Genomic DNA, 20,321 nt, shown 5'->3' on the forward strand with positions numbered 1-20,321 from the left:
AAATAATCATGGTAAGAGAGCAAAATATTTTAGAGTACGGTCTTAAATATCACGACAATTTTACGTTTCCTCATACCTTTTATCATTTTTTAAGGAAAGGTAACGACACAAAAATAAGAACCATGGAGTGGACAATACTGAAAGAGTAGCATATCCAGAGGCAGACGATGCTTCTAAGATTAACTATGGCAAACCTCATTCAACAGCGGTCAAGTTGAAAGACTACAGACCATCAGTGAACAACACACTTCACGGCTACAGTGATGACAAGAGAGGTGTGAATGCTGTAAAGAGCTCTGGTGATTTTCAGTAAGACAAGCGAAGACAAACAAGGTGAGAGAGAGAGAGAGAGAGAGAGAGAGAGAGAGAGAGAGAGAGAGAGCAATTACGAGTTCTATCAGTTTTCCATTCTACTTCTTGGGAACCATCATGCGATACTACGTGTTACAATAAGCGTAAAATAATACGTTAACAAGAATTCTGCGTTACTAATGAGAAAACACCCATGATAACCCGAATAATCATCGTTATAAGATTAAAAAATGGTGTCGACAGCCCCCAAGAGTTTCAGAACACTGCCTCCAGATTTTAGGTTGCTCTGGCCCGACACACATGATGCACCAGCAGAAATTATTAAATACGGCACTTTCTTACTTTTTTGGGGGTCGTCCGGTTATGGCTGCGTCTCCTGAGGGAAAAATGTTCTGGTGATAAATAAAACGAGCGTGCCCCTAAAAAGACACTGTGGTCAGACATCAAAGGGTTTGGTATTAATCCCCACAAACGGGTGCATACCTGTGCCTGGGGAAGCCTGTGATGTGAGAGAAGAGACGCAATCATTTTAGAACGAAAGTCGCCTGCAGAATCTAATTTAGTTGTGTGTGTGTGTGTGTAAGCAGCATTACTCGTGGCCTCTAAACACGAGTGACCAGCGGCGTGGAAAGGTCTCGTCCAGTAGTGAATGGAAAACAGGACAAGAGGATGAAAACGGTCGTGTTTTTTCCCCTTCCTCTCTGCCGCATTTTGTATCTTTCCGTCATGTCCGCGTATTAAATGAGATACGTATGTGTGTTTGCGGTGGGTTGCTATTATAATTACTCTGTTTGGCTGCCTGTATGTTTGCTTGTCTATTTGCCTGTCTCTGTTTGTTATTCTGTCTCTATTACTATTGCTTTGTCTGTTTGTCTATCTGCCTGTTTGTCTTTCCGTGTGTCTGCATCATCAGTACTCTCTCTCTCTCTCTCTCTCTCTCTCTCTCTCTCTCTCTCTCTCTCTCTCTCTCTCTCTCTCTCTCTCTCTCTCTCTCTCTCTCTAAAACACTGAGTTGCAGCAGCAAAATATAGTCCAGCATTACCGGTGCTTTTCCTCGCCCCACTCTTCCTCCTCCCGGCCTGAGTTCCAAGCACGATAATCGGGCCTCCATAAATATCACGTCCAATATCATAAAAATGGCCTCAGGTGGTGCCAGACCCCTGCGCTTATATTTCTAACAATAAATTAAGTGAGGAAAATGCGATATAGACCCAACAATATTAAGTTTTCAGGTAGCAGCAGTAGTAAGAGTAGGAGTAAGAGTAGAAGACTGCAGGATAATGCACTGTTATACTTGGACCCGAGAAAGAGAAAGAAAAAGTCGGAGGGAGAGGAGTGCAGTGCTTAGGTAGGTAGTGGTGGTGGTGGTGGTGGTGGTAACTGAGGCAGGAAATGCGTTAGTAAGGTATGTATGTGCGAGAGAGAGAGAGAGAGAGAGAGAGAGAGAGAGAGATTTAGTTAAAACCTAAAACGTCTTGGTAAGGGAAAAGGAAATACAAGTTGCAAGAAGACAAAAGACTCGGCGAGGTGAAGTAATTGTTTAAGAGATGATGCAGCTAAATCTGAATTAAGGTGGAGTAGATAATACGGCTTTCTGTGGGTGTTTTAGGAAGGCACGTGGCTTAGATGAGATTGGAGGAGCGGCTTGGACTTAAGCCACCCTCCGGCACTGTCTTATGAACGGCCGGTCTTCAGGATTTAGTGTACTTTAATGTATTACTCGCCGCATTTGAATACCAGTTTATTACGAAATGGGTAAGTGCCTGCCCTCTCAGTTCACTCAGAAAACGAGGGGCCTGTGTACATTCCTGTGGCTTCCCCTCCGACTTGCTGACACGAGGGACCACTGCCTGCGTGTCCATTCATTCCATTAGATTCTGGGAAAGTCAGTGAACAGCCAGCCATAATTGATGTGGCCTTGTTACTTTTAATACTGTGTATCTCCCAGCTTCTGAGTTTCCGTGGAATATCAGGAAACCGCAAGCGTTCCAATAACTAACTACATTGTATGAAAAAGTGTGTGTGTGTGTGTGTGTGTGTGTGTGTGTGTGTGTGTGTGTGTGTGTGTGTGTGTTGCTTGTTGTTTGAAAGTTTTGGGAATAAGAACATAAAAAAGGCCATAAGAAAATTAGGGAAGCTGCAAGACGCCATCAGGCCTACACGTAGCCCTGTATGAAACATACCTAACTATTTTTTTCCATATCCATGAATAGGATTACATATACGTACGTGTACCCAGTATAGTGATACTAAGAACATGAATGACTATGATTTAATAACAAATACAATATAATAAAGTAAATGTCAAGTATTATGTCAGGTACCTATTATTTTTTTTTAGTTCGTTCCATCTACTAGTATTGTACAGAAATTTAAATGCATTACTCACTTTTTTTTCCTACAGAACAACTAAAATCAACTAAGGATCTCCAGCGTACCTTCCTGAACCTAATACTGTTTGCGTCTTATCCCCCATGACATGACCTGCCCGGACTTGCTACAGAAGGGGGATGCCTTCACTGTGGCTGCGATGGGGGTGCATACTGATAAGCTGGACCTGTCGGAGGAAATGTTTAGGTAAGGCATAAGACACCATTTTCAATCGTTTTAGCTCTTTTTCCCGTCTTTCCCATCTTCTCAAGCTGTGTTGCCCTTCATCTTATTCAAGTAGATGGTCATCACTGTTTACACAGCCCAGGATGGGTTGAAAGTGTCCTTTAAGCATGCACAGTCCTCGGCTCATGTTTAAGAAGCGTGTTAATCGTATTCTGTATTTCGTAAACAATACCTTAAAATCTACACTCTTGTATTCATCTAAAATGTGACACACACACACACACACACACACACACACACACACACACACACACACACACACACACACACACACACACACACACACACACACACACACACACACACACACACACACACACTCACTCACTCACTCACTCACACACACACACACACACACACACACACACACACACACACACACACACACACACACACACACACACACACACACACACACACACACACACACACACACACACAGACACACACACACACGCACGCACACACACACCACTACAATTTTTTGCCCTCACATTTTCTTTTCTTTTACTCTGCAACAAGAAAGAATTTCATGAAAATGGGAAACACTATTTCAGAATGGGATTGTTGTACATTTTTCGCGGCGATGCATCTGTGTGTGTTCTGCGTGTGCCTGTGTTCAGTAAATGTGTAAAACATTTAACAGCTGGGGGAACCTCTGCGTTTTCCATAAATATTACCTCATCTTTCTAAATATCTTTTTCCCCTCTCCCTTATACAGCTGCAATATATATATATATATATATATATATATATATATATATATATATATATATATATATATATATATATATATATATATATATATATATATATATATATATATATATATATATATATATATACGAGGGTGTGTCATTAAAGTTCCAGGACTGGTGTCCTAAAAGATGAATTTCAAACCCAAGCCACAAACCACCATATTTCCCCTTCAAAGTAATCCTTCTGGAGTATACAACTGCGCTCCCAACCCTCTACAGTCACTAATCTTTTTCTTACGTGCTTTTAAAATCATGTCCTCTGTTGCAGGTCGTTTAACAATGAGCGCTGAACAGCGAACAAACTTGAAGTTTTTGGTGCAGTTGGGGAAAACGCCGTCAGAAGCACTGGGTATGCTGCAAAAAGTGTACGGGGATGAGACAATGTCACGCTCACGTGTTTTTGAGTGGTGCAAGAGGTTCAAAGAGGGCCGGGAGGACGTGGAAGATGACCCCAGGAGTGGAAGACCCTCAACGAGCAGGAATGAGGCCAATGTTGAGCGTGTCAAGCAGATGGTGCGTGACGATCGTCGGTTGACTGTTCGAAAGATCGCAGATGAGCTTGGCATGAACCACAACAGCGTGTGGAAGATTATCACTGAAGATCTGGGCATGCGGAAAGTCTGTGCGAAGATGGTGCCGAGACTCCTGAACGATGACCAGAAGGGACGACGCATGCAGGTGTGTCAGGACATCCTCGAGCGTCTGGAAACTGAACCAGACTTGCTCAGGAGAGTCATCACCGGCGATGAGTCCTGGGTATTTGAGTACGACCCGGAGACCAAACGCCAGAGCCTTCAATGGAAGAGTCCGGCGTCGCCACGGCCGAAGAAAGCAAGGCAGTCCAGGTCCAGCTTCAAGGTCATGTTGATCGCTTTCTTCGATGTGAGGGGCATCGTCCACTGCGAGTTCTTGCCACAGGGCCAGACAGTCAACCAACATGTGTACAAAGAAGTACTGCGGCGTCTGCTTCGTGCAGTGCGCGAGAAGAGGCGGGAGTTGTGGCAGGGCAACTCGTGGCTGCTTCACCACGACAATGCGCCTGCTCACAATGCCCTGAGCATCAGAGAGTTCTTGGCCAAGAAGAACATCGCCGTGCTGGAGCAACCGCCCTACTCACCTGACCTCGCTCCGTGCGACTTCTTCCTCTTCCCCAAGCTCAAGGAGGTCATGAAGGGGACCCGTTTTGATGATGCGGACGACATCAAAAAGGCCGTGACGACGGAGCTGAGGAGCATCCCGCAAGAATCCTTCCAGCAGTGCATGCAAGCCTGGCAGAGAAGGATGGACAAGTGCATGCGGTGCCAGGGGGATTACTTCGAAGGAGATAACCTTATAGTTTGTAGCCTGGATGTGAAATAAAACTTGTGTGGCACCAGTCCTGGAACTTTAATGACACACCTCGTATATACTCGTATATATATATATATATAATATATATATTATATATATATATATATATATTATATATATATATATATATATATATATATATATATATATATATATATATATATATATTTTTTTTTTTTTTTTTTTTTTTTTTCTTTTTTTTTTTTTTTCTTCTTTTCTTTTTTTCTCAGTACGCAATACAGGATTAATTTTTAGCCCTTATTCAGGCTTTTCTCTTTCGGTTAATATGAATAACCTTTCCAATCCCGCGGGTCAATGGCAGTGCCGGGTGCCAGATGCGCTACGTGTTACCTGGTGGCCACCTGGCTCCTGAAGGTGACCTCCCAAGGTGTGGGTGGCAAGTATATCACTAATTTCCACGCACTCCACAACCAGCATATTGTAATGAGACACAATATTAGCCATACCATCTTCATCTATCCACACATGCTACACAATTTCACGCGTTCTCCCATTTACCAGTATGTAGTCAATCTCTCATTCATGCTCTCTTGCGCCCAGTCACACGCCCCTCAGTCAAGATAATATTCATACTTTCCAACTCCATTTTATCAACAAACCCTCCAAACATTTCACCATTAGACATATTAATACGTTCAGTTATAAATGTGACTTTCCTGTACTATTTCCTCTTATTTACTATTTCTGTGGAATCCACGCACCGCACTTACTCGGTAACTACTAGACTGTTCAAGGAATCAAGTGGAATAAGATACTTTACATTTATAGAAATCTAAGAGCCCCCACCCAAAAAAAAAATGATACGTGATTATGCAACACACACACACACACACACACACACACACACACACACACACACACACACACACACACACACACACACACACACATACACACACGTACCGTATCTTCACACACTTCAGCGTCTTATTTCCGCTATTTGAGGAGTTAGTGAAAATCAGTGCAGTTTTTAGCAGTATTTTCACGATTCTAGACTTATTTTCTGAATCAAGGAGAAAAAAAAAACACTCATTAGAACCCGACTAATTATTTATTTAAAGATCTTTCTGATATGAAGCCAAAGCGTTTAAGAATACGAGGCATAAAAATTGCGGAATAAGGTTGGGGAATTTTCAGGCCATGAAGTTCATTTGCACCTGATGCCGGGGAGCGAGTCTGCCATTACCGTGCATGAGAGGCGCGATTACAGGTGTCAGGTACACTCTCGCCCCGCCTGGAACTCCCTTCAGCCAAGGTGTAACTCGCTCACACAGAAGCGCCAAGTGACGAATGAAGCGGGAGTTAGTTTATGCCAGGCACCATCCAGGTTTCTGCTTCAGATGTAGCGCAATGTTATTTCCCATTTCTTCCTTTCTCTCGTCTTCGTTCCGCCCTTCCACAATCCGGCACTTACAAAGCAGGGTTTTAATTCAATCATTTCCCGCAGCTTATACCATCTATCTCTTTTTTCCGACTCTTACTCTAATCAGACAGTACTGTGATGTAAGGATAGTGGTGCGGTAAGTCAGTGCGTTGTACCAATTTGTTCTTTGTTCAAAATGTGCTATAGTCATTCGTCAAACGACCAGCTTGGATTTACATGAGGAGAGAGAGAGAGAGAGAGAGAGAGAGAGAGAGAGAGAGAGAGAGAGAGAGAGAGAGAGAGGAGAGAGAGAGAGAGAGAGAGAGAGCTCTTATATGGTGATAAGTTAATCCATCATGGATCAAAAGAGGTGAAGTTTGAGTGAAAAAAAAAAAAAAAAGGCACGCACTGGCTCCATTTTATTGCCTGGAAAAGTTACCTGTGTACTGATTACCACTCAAGATGGAATGATGATCAGATGTCGAATAACCTTCTTAATGATTGGCACTTCAGTGGGCCTTTCTCTCTCTCTCTCTCTCTCTCTCTCTCTCTCTCTCCTCTCTCTCTCTCTCTCTCTCTCTCTCTCTCTCTCTCTCTCTCTCTCTCTCTCTCTCTCTCTCTCTCTCTCTCTCTCTCTCTCTCTCTCTCTCTCTTCCTTTTTGTTGCCCTTCGCCAGTGCCCCTATTACATAAAAAAGATTCATTCCCGCTTTGTTCTTAGTCTTCTCTCAGTCTTAAGTCCTCCGGTGAACTGACAGTCTAGTAACAAAACCTGAAAAATGATAGATCCTGCGAGTAAATTGTGTTATTCAGTTAATACCAGTGATAGGGTGGCTTTGGGATTTAAAGGTAGACATGAAAGCTCAGTAACAAACGCTGGAGTTACGTGCAGCTTGCTACATCCACTCCTGCTCTCCTGCTCCTCAAGCACCATTACGTAACCAAAACCTACCACACACCCCCTAATGATATGTACTACTGGAAGCAAAATGTAATCTATAATATGAGATGAATTGTAAGGAGTGCTAGAAGTAGTAACTTTTTTCCCCGTGTTAAATCAAATCCTAAAAGAGACTCGCGCGAAGGCTGCCTGACGTTGCTGTTGAGCTACGACACCAAAGGGACGGCAGGGTGGGCACTTCGCTCTTCTCAGGCCACTGCGTCCACGGATCACAGGGCCAGACGATCACTTCACCCAACATGAATTGCCTCTGACTCTGCCTAATGCTTCTGGGTGCTTCTCCCCTAAAGCCGTAACCACACACACACACACACACACACACACACACACACACACACACACATACACACACACACAAGCTCGGCCAACTGTTAGCCATCTGTTCTTATACATCTCTGTAGTTTAACCACAATCTTCACCCTTAAAATCCAGGCAACGACGATGACAGTAGCATAGGACGGTAATACCAAATATGACGATGTCGAGCTACAGTGATATATAATACTCACCATCGCTTCCCTATTGACGTCGTCGTTCCTCTCCACTGCAATAGCTATCGTCTTCGCTCACCGTCCCTTGATGGCGAAGACGAGCGACGACAATGGTCACAGCAACAGTGTGACATCATCGTGGCAGTACAGAAGCCACACTCAGGCGCCACCTATGGCTGGGGCGCGGCATTGCCGTGGGAGGACTGCCATTTCTGGTTATGTACACTTTTCCCAGCGAAATAAGCCCCGCCCATCTGATGATGACACGAAGGCATGCCACGTCTCGCTAACCACAGGATCACCAAGACACTGCACCGCGAGGTTCAGTCGATATTGGATAATAGTTACGTCCATCAATCTTCTATTTTTATCTCAAGCAAAGAACTGTAACGAATATAATTATGTTACTGGTATTTATTACTAGTGCAAACGTCATTGGAAATACATATTCATAATCGGAGTGTACAGTTAATGGCTCACTTTTTTTGTTGAGGGCCAATGTCTTCTAACCATATTTCTGTCAGTTTCCTAAAGATGTCCAGTCTTGTGAATATCAGTTGAGGGAATTTCCAGCTGATTACCTCCCTCACAGGCAGATGAAGGAGCCTTTCTCTCATTCATTCAACTGTTTAACTTATCTGGCTGCTAAATATTTACTTCCAGCGGTACTTGACTCGATTTTCACTTTCACCAGCCTGTGTATTCTTCCTTGCTTCACGCCGCTCAAATAGTGTTTCTATGGTGCTTTACGTGTTGCCTCTCTTGTTTTCCTTCATACATTTTACTTCGCCAACCTTTGTCCCTTCATCTGCATGCATCCCCTCTACCGATTCTCCCATTCATCCTTCCTTTGTTCTTACTCTTTCCTCTGACTCCCTCTCTTCCCTATTTCTCACTTCTCTAAGTCCTTCATTCATCCCCTCCTTCCTTTCTCCCTCCCTTTCATATTTGTGATATCCTATTGTATTCCTCAATGGTACATCTCTCTCTCTTTTCAATTAGAACACGTTGGCTCCAGCATTCTTTCGTTAGCACCACTATTTTATCTTTTATCTGAATGCTGCAATCAGAATTCTCTCTCTCTCTCTCTCTCTCTCTCTCTCCTCTCTCTCGTCTCTCTCTCTCTCTCTCTCTCTCTCTCTCTCTCTCTCTCTCTCTCTCTCTCTCTCTCTCTCTCTCTCTCTCTCTCTCTCTCTTATAATTTTAACATAACTCTATCATACTAATATAATTTTAACATAGTAATAATGTGTTGATTTACTTTTACTCTTCTATCTATTGCTGCAACGTCAATAAATTTGCACACGTATACTCAAATCCGACTAATTTCCTACTGAGAACGATGTATCACATTGCGCAAATATAGAATTGGCCGTATTTCACACTCGAGTTTATTGCATACCATCCCTGGCCTTTCTTAAAAACCATTTTTTCAGAAATTTTCAGAATTTCATTACGCCCGTTTCATCTATAAAAGTTTATTTTTTCTTGACAGACACAAAATATTCATGCCATGTTCTTCAGAAAACCTATCCGCCACTATAATGTAACATCGTTGTCGCGGAGCGGTAACTCACTTTTCAATATCGACTTACTTGTCTTTTTTTTTTTCCTACTTTCCTACTTTTTTTCACTACTTTCTCTGGTAAATCTATCCCAACTTAATAACAATGGGCCATAACTTAGTTTCCAATTTCCAAAACCACTACACACGAATTTACACATCAATCTATTAGTCTTCCTTTTTATGTACGTTAGTTCATGCAGAGGCAATACTTTCTTCTTGTACTCTAGTCTGTCTCTAATCAATCACACTATTTTCTCAGTTCGAATATCACAAATACTGCGACTCCCTGCCGTCTATCCGTCTTTTTTACATGTATTCTTTATAATGGGTAAAGAGCATTACTTCCTACATTAATTCATACAGAGTCATTTCTTTCATTTTTTATTCTAGCTTGTCTAATCAATGAATATTTTCTCAGCTTGAATATCACAAATACTGCACTACATCCATCTTCCTACATGCATTCTTCATAATGGTTAAAGAGCATTACTTTCGAAGCAGAATGTTATTTATTGAAAATTCAGGGTTTGAGCTGAATGTATATTAAAGCAGATATACAGCTCGGCAGAGTAGATGGTGGAGAAATGGAGGTATAAATATTGAAATTAGGATAAATAGATAACCAACAGATAGCAGACGGTGCAGATGTACTAGATAATGTATATATACTTCTAGTACTTCTGTAGAAGTGGTGGCCAAGGAAACACGGTGATGAAAATCAGCTGCCGTATATTGATATAATAAAACTGTACAAAATTATAATAAAGTAGCTGCCAGCAAGTCACATGTCCGCCACCGAGGAAAGGCGGACACAGACTACTCATGTCCGCCAGCATGGCTGGGCGGACACAGACTGGGGATGTAGGGGTGGTTGCTGGGCGGGCGCGGCTGGCGAAGCGTCCCGCCACATAAGATAGAATACAGATTGACGTATGAAAAGTGAATATATGTAAATAATATATGGATACTATCATGCATACAGCACATATATACTTATTTCATGCGTGTACACACATGCATACTTACATAGATACATACACACATAAACATAAACAAGTAGATAGAAATAAGTTAACATATTGATTGATGGGCAGCCAAAAAAAAATAGAATCTAAATACAATAATAAATGACGTCCCATGGTGCGATCACAGGCGGGGCAGCAGACCAGTCTTCGTAAGGAGGACACAGGTGAGGCGAATTACAGCTAAATCTTATATCTTAAAAGGAGAAATTCACTTCAAATAGCAAGCCCGTTACCTCCTTCGTGCGGGGGGCCCTCGCGGGCGGCACCCATGGGCGTGGCAGTACTTTTCTCCCATTTTCCCATTCACCTCTTTATGGTCTAATTCGTTGATAGTAGACAAACTGATAGGCAGATAGACAGAAAGACAAGCGAGGCTCTTTTAATTATATAGATTAATAGTCGTAGTAGTAGTAGTAGTAGTAGTAGTAGTAGTAGTAGTAGTAATAGTATTAGCATCGTTATTATTATTATTACCATCATTAACACACACACACACACACACATACACACACACACACACACTTCCTGGCCGCTTAAAAATGTAATAATCCCGCTCAGCCTGTGATTAAGACCGACCACCGCTAAACACAAACGGTCCCGCCGCCCTCCTCAAAGAGCCGCGCCGTTAATTAGTTTCTGCGTTGGTGCTCGTTCCCTTTCCCTACTCCCACACCCGCCCCCCTTCAGACTCCGGCAACTGTTTCCCTCCGTCGCCTTAAAGCTGTGGGCGCTGGAGGGAGAGCGGGCGGCCCACCAACCCCTGCACGCCCATGACTACAGTACGCAGTCATGATCAGATGTATAGCACGCCATTATTCTGTAATGCTTTCCTTTATCACCACGATTATTTTTGAAGTCCTGGTTCTGAAGGGTGTTCTTTTAGTTTGTTTAATTAGTAATGCAGAAAAATTGTTAATCTCGTGTCATTTCAATTAGAGTTTTTAATGTAGTGGAGGTGCGGCCAAGAAGTACTTCAGAATATGGGTTCTACGGTAGAGCAACACACAATGTTTAGTGCTTTTATTCAGTCTTAAGTCCTCAGATCTGCTGTGAAACTATTAATTGTCAGGGCTTGTTAGACTGTCAACTTTCAGAGGAGTTAAAGGAAACATCAAATCGCAGTGAGAGTGCAGCATGGTACTTGATTTGTGACTATGGCTGTACGTGTCTTCTTTCGGCTCCTCCAGTTAGAGGTCGGTCACAAAAGTGGATTCATCTTTTCCATCGCTCTCGGTCATCTGCGCCTTCCTTATTCACGCTCATTACAAATATCACTTCTTTCACTGCGTCCACAGACCTTCTCTTAGGTCTCCTTTTCCTTCTTGAGCATCCTCCTCCCTGTATACTCCTCGTTGCTGCATCTTCCTTTTTTTTTTTTTTTGTCAATCAAATCAAATTAATCAAATTTCCTTTTGACATACCCAGACCACCTCGTCTCTCTAGCTTTGTCCCCAAACTGACATACATGTAATATGTATAAACATACAATGTATTACTTCGCTCTGCCCTCGCCCTCTCTTTTCTGTATTTACGAGAGTCCCTGAGTAGCTGGGCACGTGTCCCTTTGATATAATTCAATCTTTTGCCCGCGCCACACACACAAGGGAGTCCAGCACGCGAGGGAAATGTTCGCAAAGGATTTCCTTCTTAATGAAGAAAATCTAATTAATGCATTAGAAATATAATTTTTAATAGATTCCGCATACCTACCTCCCTCTTGATGTGGTACACACACACATAATCTGATTTACTTTCTTGATTGTAGCAAGTGCACACACACACACACACACACACACACACACAACAAACGAACTCGTTGGTGCAAGTTTTCGCCTCTTGCCGGACATTCTAGCCACAAATCTGTTTTGGTCACTGGCTGTTCCTTGTGAAATGAACAGGAGCTAAGAACAAAATAATGGAAAGAAACAGACTTCCATACAGAAAATGTGAAACGTTGTCTGACCGAAAAAAAAAATGCTAGTTGGCACTACTACGTTATTTCGAAGCAATACTCAAAAGATGTTGTTGTGTTCGAATACTGGCCAGGCGTTTAATGCCGTACAGAATATAATTCTATATTCAAAGTTATATATAAAAGAATAAGATATAAAGCCTTCAGCAAAATGTCGCTTCGACGTACGAAGACCAATTTGGCATCATACGCTATACTTTCTTGCAGCTTCCCTTATCTTATGTTCTTACGCACTCATTTACGTCTCATTGATCTTTAAACCTGTGATGAGTGATATACTTAACCATGGGGAACACAAAAACCACAATTTACCTTCCCAAAGTTTTTTTCCAGGCACCCATTTACCAAATAAACCAAAGGAAGGATGAAGAACTGGGTGAGTTGTGCGCCGATTCGCACTGACCCAACAGGACCTGCGAATTCGTAGCCAGGCGAGCTAGCCACTGCACCACGGAAACGCAGTAGACATTCAGATAACGAGTAAATGCATAGTAGCTGCTCAGTCTGGGACCACTGGCATTTTGGCGTCTTCTAACGTTCTTATAGCGTTATAAGGAGCAGAAACAGTCAAGGGGTGGCTATATGATAACTCAGCGGCAAGCTTTAGGAGGGTGTCGGGAAGTTTTCGTCTATTGGGGATCGAGTGAGCTTATTGTGAAACACTAAAGAAAGGGAACTTATTGCGTGCATCAAGCAGCTGGTCTTACTGGCATTACTTTGCATTACTCTCCCTCTCTCTCTCTCTCTCTCTCTCTCTCTCTCTCTCTCTCTCTCTCTCTCTCTCTCTCTCTCTCTCTCTCTCTCTCTCTCTCATTTCGTATACAAATAAATGTAAAAATAACTAAATATGCACACATATTCAATGAGAGAGAGAGAGAGAGAGAGAGAGAGAGAGAGAGAGAGAGAGAGAGAGAGAGAGAGAGAGAGAGAGAGAGAGAGGAGAGAGAAGGAGGGGAGAGAGAGAGAGAGAGAGAGAGAGAGAGAGAGAGAGAGAGAAGGAGGGGAGAGTGAGACAGACTCAGAGACTCAGAGAGAGAGAGAGAGAGAGAGAGAGAGAGAGAGAGAGAGAGAGAGAGAGAGAGAGAGAGAGAGGCAACTACTTCACAACGAAAACATAATGGAGAGGAAACTAAATTACAAAGGGTATTTACTGAGACTTCCGATGTTAATTAATTATGGACGCCGCCTGCTCCCTCCGCAATAAATAAAGAGGAAAGCCTCGAGGGTGACACGGCCCAGTAGTCAGTCCACTAGTAGCGATTATTATTAGGAGGAGGGTGAAAGGAGATATGGATCTGCGTGGAGCTAAGGTCTACTGTGGAGTAATTACTCTTGCTATCTTCTACCACCATTTTCATGCTAATTGCTCTTCTGACCTTGCTAATTGTATGCCTCCCGTCCTCCAGTGGACTCGCTACACAAGACTTTCTACTTTCTCTCACTCCTGTTCTGTCCACCAATCTAATGCAAGAATTAACCAGTATTCTTAATCTTTCATCCCTTTTTCTGGTAAACTCTGGAACTCCTTGCATGCTTCTATATTCCCTGCTTCCTATAACTTTTCAAGAAAGAAATTTCAAGACAATTTTGGATGATCCTTTTGACCTTTCTTTCGGAACTGGTGTCTCAGTGGTCTATTTTTTTTTTTTTCGCTCTTTTTGTAACTATTGGCCAGAGTCCCTCTAATACAAAAAAAAAAAAAAAAAAAAAAATATATATATATATATATATATATATATATATATATATATATATATATATATATATATATATATATATATATATATATATATATATATATATATATATCGTAGGGGTTTTATACATAGTGAGGAGCTAAAGGCAAAAAGGAAATTCAAGATAAAATAATGCCCGTTAGTTTCTCTCTCCCATAAAAGAAAAAGAAAGGCTACTACAATAGAGACCACTCAGGTTCGGAACTCTTGAAACTCCTCCTTTATAAACAAAGGTCTGACCTACACTCGTATGGTCATGTCTAGTCTGTCTACGTGTTTTTACTTCAGTGTGTGTGTGTGTGTGTGTGTGTGTGTGTGTGTGTGTGTGTGTGCATGTGGAAGGAAGGAATAGAAAGGAATTAGGCAATAAGTGAGGTGGCCGATTAGCTTTTTCCTAATTGCCTACTTTTTTCCTCTCTTATGAGTGTTTATCACACACATTTCAGCCGGGTATAGTTTTAGCTTATATTTATTTTTTTCTATTTATTTATTTATTTACTAGTTTATTTATTATTCGGTCGGGCAACATCCAAATCAAGAAAGGAAGGGATGGAAGACTACCATTTTTCTAGATATTCCGCTGCCGTATATTATGCAGAGTCCACACCCTCAGTTTCTGCGTCAGGAGGTGAGGGTGGAGTGGCGAGGAGTGGGAGGTTTCAACCCGAGTAGATATGAAGGGGAGATTATGAAGGAAGGGAGGAAGAGAGAGTAAAAGAAAGAGGAGAACTGGAAGGAAAAAAAATGTGACAGAGAGAAAAGGGAGAGGAGAAAGGCACAACAATTTTTAGTATTTCTATTTATTCTGAATCCATGTACAACTTCTATGTGTGTGTGTGTGTGTGTGTGTGTGTGTGTGTGTGTGTGTGGGCGACGACCCTCTTGGAATGGCTTACGCGGATTGGCGGACAGACCATCGTGAGGATCAGCGGGAGTGGGGGAGGCGCGGGAAGCTTCAGGATTATCAAGTGTAACTAATGTTTCGAGGAAGAGCGAGGGCGGACGAGTGGCGTGAGGGGCGAGGGGCGTGAGGGGACAGGTGTGCTAAAAGGAATAAAAGGAACAAAGGTAATGACTTGGGGGAAGCAAGGAATGGAGGATTGGTGACGGAAACGTTTGCATTTATATATATATATATATATATATATATATATATATATATATATATATATATATATATATATATATATATATATATATATATATATATATATATATATATATATATATACATTCTCTCTCTCTCTCTCTCTCTCTCTCTCTCTCTCTCTCTCTCTCTCTCTCTCTCTCTCTCTCTCTCTCTCTCTCTCTCTCTCTCTTACATCTCCCTACACATTGATCACGTGAATTGTTCGTAAAAGTTCAGTTGTTCATCCTCTCTCCCCACCAAGGAGTGAGTGAGACGTGAACAAGTAACACTACAAAGGAGGACACCTGTCCATTTCTTCACCCGTTACCTTACTGCACCTGTAGCGTTCTCTGTTTCGAGTGGGACTTGAAGCCCGATGCATACACATAAGAACATAAGAACAAGAAATAAGAGAAGGTGCAAGAAGCAATCAGGCCTACACATGGCAGTCCCTGTATGAAATATACCTATATATGCCTATTTTCACCTATCATCCCCATCCATAAATCTGTCTAATCTTCTCTTAAAGCTCCCTAATGACTCACCACTAACTACTGTCCATTCATCTACCACTCTATTTGAGAACCAATTCCTTCCTATCTCTTTTTTAAAACATAAATTTTTCAAGCTTGAACCCGTTATTTCTTGTTCTATCCTGGTTACTGATCCTAAGAATTTTGTTTACGTCCACCTTGTTATAACCCTTATGCCACTTAAAGACTTCTGTCAGGTCCCCTCTCAACCTACGTCTCTCTAAAGAATGTAAATTTAGTAGCTTCAATCTCGCTTCGTAAGGAATACTCCTCATCTCCTGTATCCTTTTAGTCTTTCTCCTTTGTACTGATTCTAATAGACCTATATCTTTCCTGTAATATGGGGACCGGAACTGCATAGCGTAGTCTAGATGAGGTGTGACCAGCGCCGAATATAACTTTAATATTACTTCGGTACTTTTTACTTTTAACACTCCTAAAAATTAATCTATATGCCTTATTTGCCTTGTTTCTGGTCTCTATGCGTTGCTTTCTTAGATGGAGTTCAGAGCTAACTATAACTCCTAAATCTTTTTCATATCCTGAGCCTACCAGAGCTTCGTTGTTTATTGTGTACCTACTGCTTGGGTTTCCTCTACCTACGTTAAGTACTTTGCATATATTGATATAAAACTGCATTTGCCATGTGTCTGTCCATTCGTTCATCCTATCCAAATCTGCCTGCAAGGCGATGGCATCCGATTCTGACCTAATTAATCTATTTATCTTCGTGTTATCCGCAAATTTTCTAACATCACTAATAATTCCACTATCCAAGTCACTGATATACATTAAAAAATCTGTGACACCTCACTAATTATTTGACGCCACTCGGATTTAGAGCCGTTTATTACAACTCTCTGTCGCCTGTCGCTAAGCCATGACCCTATCCATCCTAACACCTTTCCATCTATCCCGTGTGCCCTAACCTTTCTCAGGAGCCTCTGATGGGGTACCTTGTCAAATGCTTTACTAAAGTCCAGATATAGGATGTCATAACTATCACCATTATCTGCCACCTCGCAAACTTTACTGTAAAAACTTAACAAGTTCGTCAGGCAACACTTCCCCTTCGTGAAGCCATTCTGTGACTGATTTATCAAGTTATGTTTGTCTAAATGCTACTTAATGTTCTTCACTATTACTGACTATTATTTTACCTACAACAGAACTGACAGGTCTACAATTAGACGTTAAAGTTTCATCTCCTTTCTTAAAGAAGGTTACTACATTCGCCTACCTCCACATTACCGGTACCTCACCTGACTCAAGTGATTTCCTAAAGACAGAAACTAACATGATCCGCTATTGTCGAAACATCTGTTCACCATACCATAGTCACTTGCAAGACGTATGTATGTGTGTGTGTGTGTGTGTGTGTGTGTGTGTGTGTGTGTGTGTGTGGCTGCGTCTCCGCATTATTCAGTATTGTCTAAGATGGTGGACTGCAAACTTACTTGGCTCATTAACGCGCTTCCTCTCACTAACTCGGGAATCTCCTAATTTCCGTCTCAAGGTACAGCTGCTCCTAACAGTCGCTATTAACACGAACACGGCTCCCCGGCGTCTGCTTGCTTCCCTGCTTCTTGTTTTCTTGCTTGTTTGTTTGCTTGCTCGCCAGACTTGCCAACCTGTCTGCTTCTATGGTCCTCTTCTTTTTCCTCCTCCTCCTCCTCTTAAGAAACTCTCATCACCTATGTAGTTGTACAGCTATTCTTGATGTGTCTTCTCACAAGTCACTTCCATGTCTTCGTTTTACTTTTTTCCTTCTCTCCTTTCTTAAGATAATGCAGTTCCTCCACTCACTTTCACGAGTAGGCACGGCCTGCCATCCTGTCTCCCGCACATAGGGGATCCAGGCACAGTGAGCAATGCAACACTCTGCTGTAAAGTGAATGCAGTCCTACATGCTGACTGTCTTGACTCGAAACAGAGAAAGAAAGACTTTCAGCGATTTTATTTTACGTAAAACGAGTGTTCAAAAGAAAGAATAAAGGCGGCGTCCGTGAATCCTCATTAGCCCGACTGACACCTGTCTGCTGCTGGTAAGGCTGCCATGCGCCAGGTGGTGCTGTGCCAACACACTTGTCGCCATTCACAATTAGTCTTGACAGATGACAACTGCTCTCCTTCTGAGACTTCCTCACCAGGCAAATGCAAATTATATGCGTATATATATATATATATATATATATATATATATATATATATATATATATATATATATATATATATATATATATATATATATATATATATATATATATATATATATATATATATATATATATATATATATATATATATATATATATATATATATATATAATTTATTTTCTTTATGTAGAAGGGGCACCATCCAAGGGAAACAAAACTGCAATAAAAAGAAAAAAAAAAAAGCCTACCGAGGTGCCGGTACCGGAACAGAGTCGTAAGTGGAAGTCCAGTATTAAAGGATAAATGCCTTGAAACCTTCCTCTTGAAAAAGTTCAAGTCATAGGAAGGGGAAAAATAAAGAAGCAGTCAGGGAGTTCCAGAGTTTACCAGAGAAAGGGATGGTTAACTCTTGCATTAGAGAGGTAGACAGAATATGAGTGAAAGAAAGAAGAAAGTCTTGTGCAGCGAGGCAGCGGGAGGAGGGGAGACATGGAGTTAGCAAGATCAGAAGAGCAGTTGGCATGAAAATATTGATAGAATACAGCAAGAGATACAGCATTACGGCGATGAGAAAGAGTCTGAAGGCAGTCAGTTAGAGGAGAGGAGTTGATAAATAGGCTCTTGCCGAAACGATAATTACTCCCAGTGAGGTCTAAAGCACTGTTCAGGGGGTGCTGTGAATTTATCATTAAACCCAGCTGTGACATCACTGAACGTTTCGCTTTGTGTCTCACAACACAAGGGGGCAGTCACAGCCTGCCCTCCAAAGACAACTCCCTTCCTTCACACAAAACTGCAAGCATCTAATTACATACACACCACCCTTCACTCAAAATTAAAATTATCATGGAGACTCCTACACCAGCCTCGTAGTCCCCATCTGGAGAGGGGACTACAAAATTAATGTTCCCAGGTTGGACTGTTCTTTTGGCATCGACCCTAACATCTAACACTTCACAACCTTCTATCTGATTGCCAGTATTGGTTCCGTCAAGGCCGCTCTGTTTGTGATCTTCTGGCTTTCCTTACCGAATCGTGGTCATCCTCTTTTAGGGATTTTGGTGAAAGTTTTGTTGTTACTTTAGACATATCAAAAGCTTTTGATAGAGTCTGGCACAAAGCTTTAATTTTCAAACTACCCTCCTACGGCTTCTATCCTTCTCTCTGGAACTTCATCTCAAGTCTCCTTTCTGACCGTTCTATTGTTGCTGTGGTAGACGGTCACTGTTCTCTTAAATCTATTAACAGTGGTGTTCTTCAGAGTTCTGTCCTGTCACCCACACTCTTCCTATTATTCATCAATGATCTTCTAAACCAAACTTCTTGTCCTATCCACTCCTATGCTGATGATACCACCCTACACTTTTCCACGTCTTTTCATAGATATCCAACCCTTCAGGATGTAAACAGTTCAGGCAGGGAAGCCACAGAACGCCTGACTTCTGATCTCTCTAAAATTTCTGATTGGTCCAGAGCAAACTTAGTATTATTCAATGCCTCAAAAACTCTATTCCTTCATCTATCAACTCGACACAACCTTCCAGACAACTATCCCCTCTTCTTCAGTGACACTCATCTGTACTCCTCTTCTACACTGAATCTGTTTGTCCTTTGCTTATAATCTAAACTAGAAACATCACATCTCATCTCTAACTAAAACAACTTTATGAAGTTAGGTATTCTGAGACGTCTCCGCCAGTTTTTTTTTTCACCCTTCCTGCTCCTAACTCTGTACAGGGGTCTTATCCGTCCATGTATGGAGAATGTTTCAGATCCTTTTTTTTTTTTTTTTTGGGGGGGGGAAAGAGGTTCCACTCATGCCGCTCTTCTAGACAGGGTGAAATAAAAAAAACTTTTCGTCTCATCAACTCCTCTCCTCTATTTGACTGTCTTCAGCCTCTTTCTCATCGCCACAATGTTGCATCTCTTGCTATCTTCTACCGCTATTTTCGTGCTAACTGCTCTTCTGATATTGCTAACTGCATGCCTCTCCTCCTCCCGCGGCCTTGCTGCACAAGACTTTCTTCTTTCTCTCACCCCTTTTCTGTCTATCTCTCTAATGCAAGAGTTAACCAGTATTCTCAGTCATTCATCCCTTTCTCTGGTAAACTCTGGAACTTCCCGCCTGCTTCTGTATTCCCACTTTCCTATGACTTGAATTCTTTCAAGAGGGAGGTTTCAAGAAACTTATCTTTCAATTTTTGACTACCGCTTTGGACCCTATTTGGGGAGCGGCAACTCAGTGGGCCTTTTCTTTTTTATTGGATTTTTGTTGCCCTTGGCCGGTATCCCTCCTACACACAAAAAAAAAAAAAAAGAGGGAAAGCTTTA

At 41.8% G+C, this 20,321-nt stretch overlaps 1 long non-coding RNA gene across 1 annotated transcript in view; it reads left to right on the forward strand.

Annotated features, from left to right (window-relative positions):
- The first annotated feature begins 2,722 nt into the window (after nucleotides 1-2,722).
- Nucleotides 2,723-20,321, forward strand: part of LOC135104989 (uncharacterized) — a 20,845-nt gene continuing 3,246 nt past the window's right edge. Inside the window, exon 1 of the long non-coding RNA XR_010270666.1 lies at nucleotides 2,723-2,889. This is a non-coding gene — a long non-coding RNA (uncharacterized LOC135104989). The remainder of the gene's footprint in view (nucleotides 2,890-20,321) is intronic.

Source organism: Scylla paramamosain, chromosome 1 (assembly GCF_035594125.1).
Source record: "Scylla paramamosain isolate STU-SP2022 chromosome 1, ASM3559412v1, whole genome shotgun sequence".
In the NCBI taxonomy this organism is placed as follows: Eukaryota; Metazoa; Arthropoda; class Malacostraca; order Decapoda; family Portunidae; genus Scylla; species Scylla paramamosain.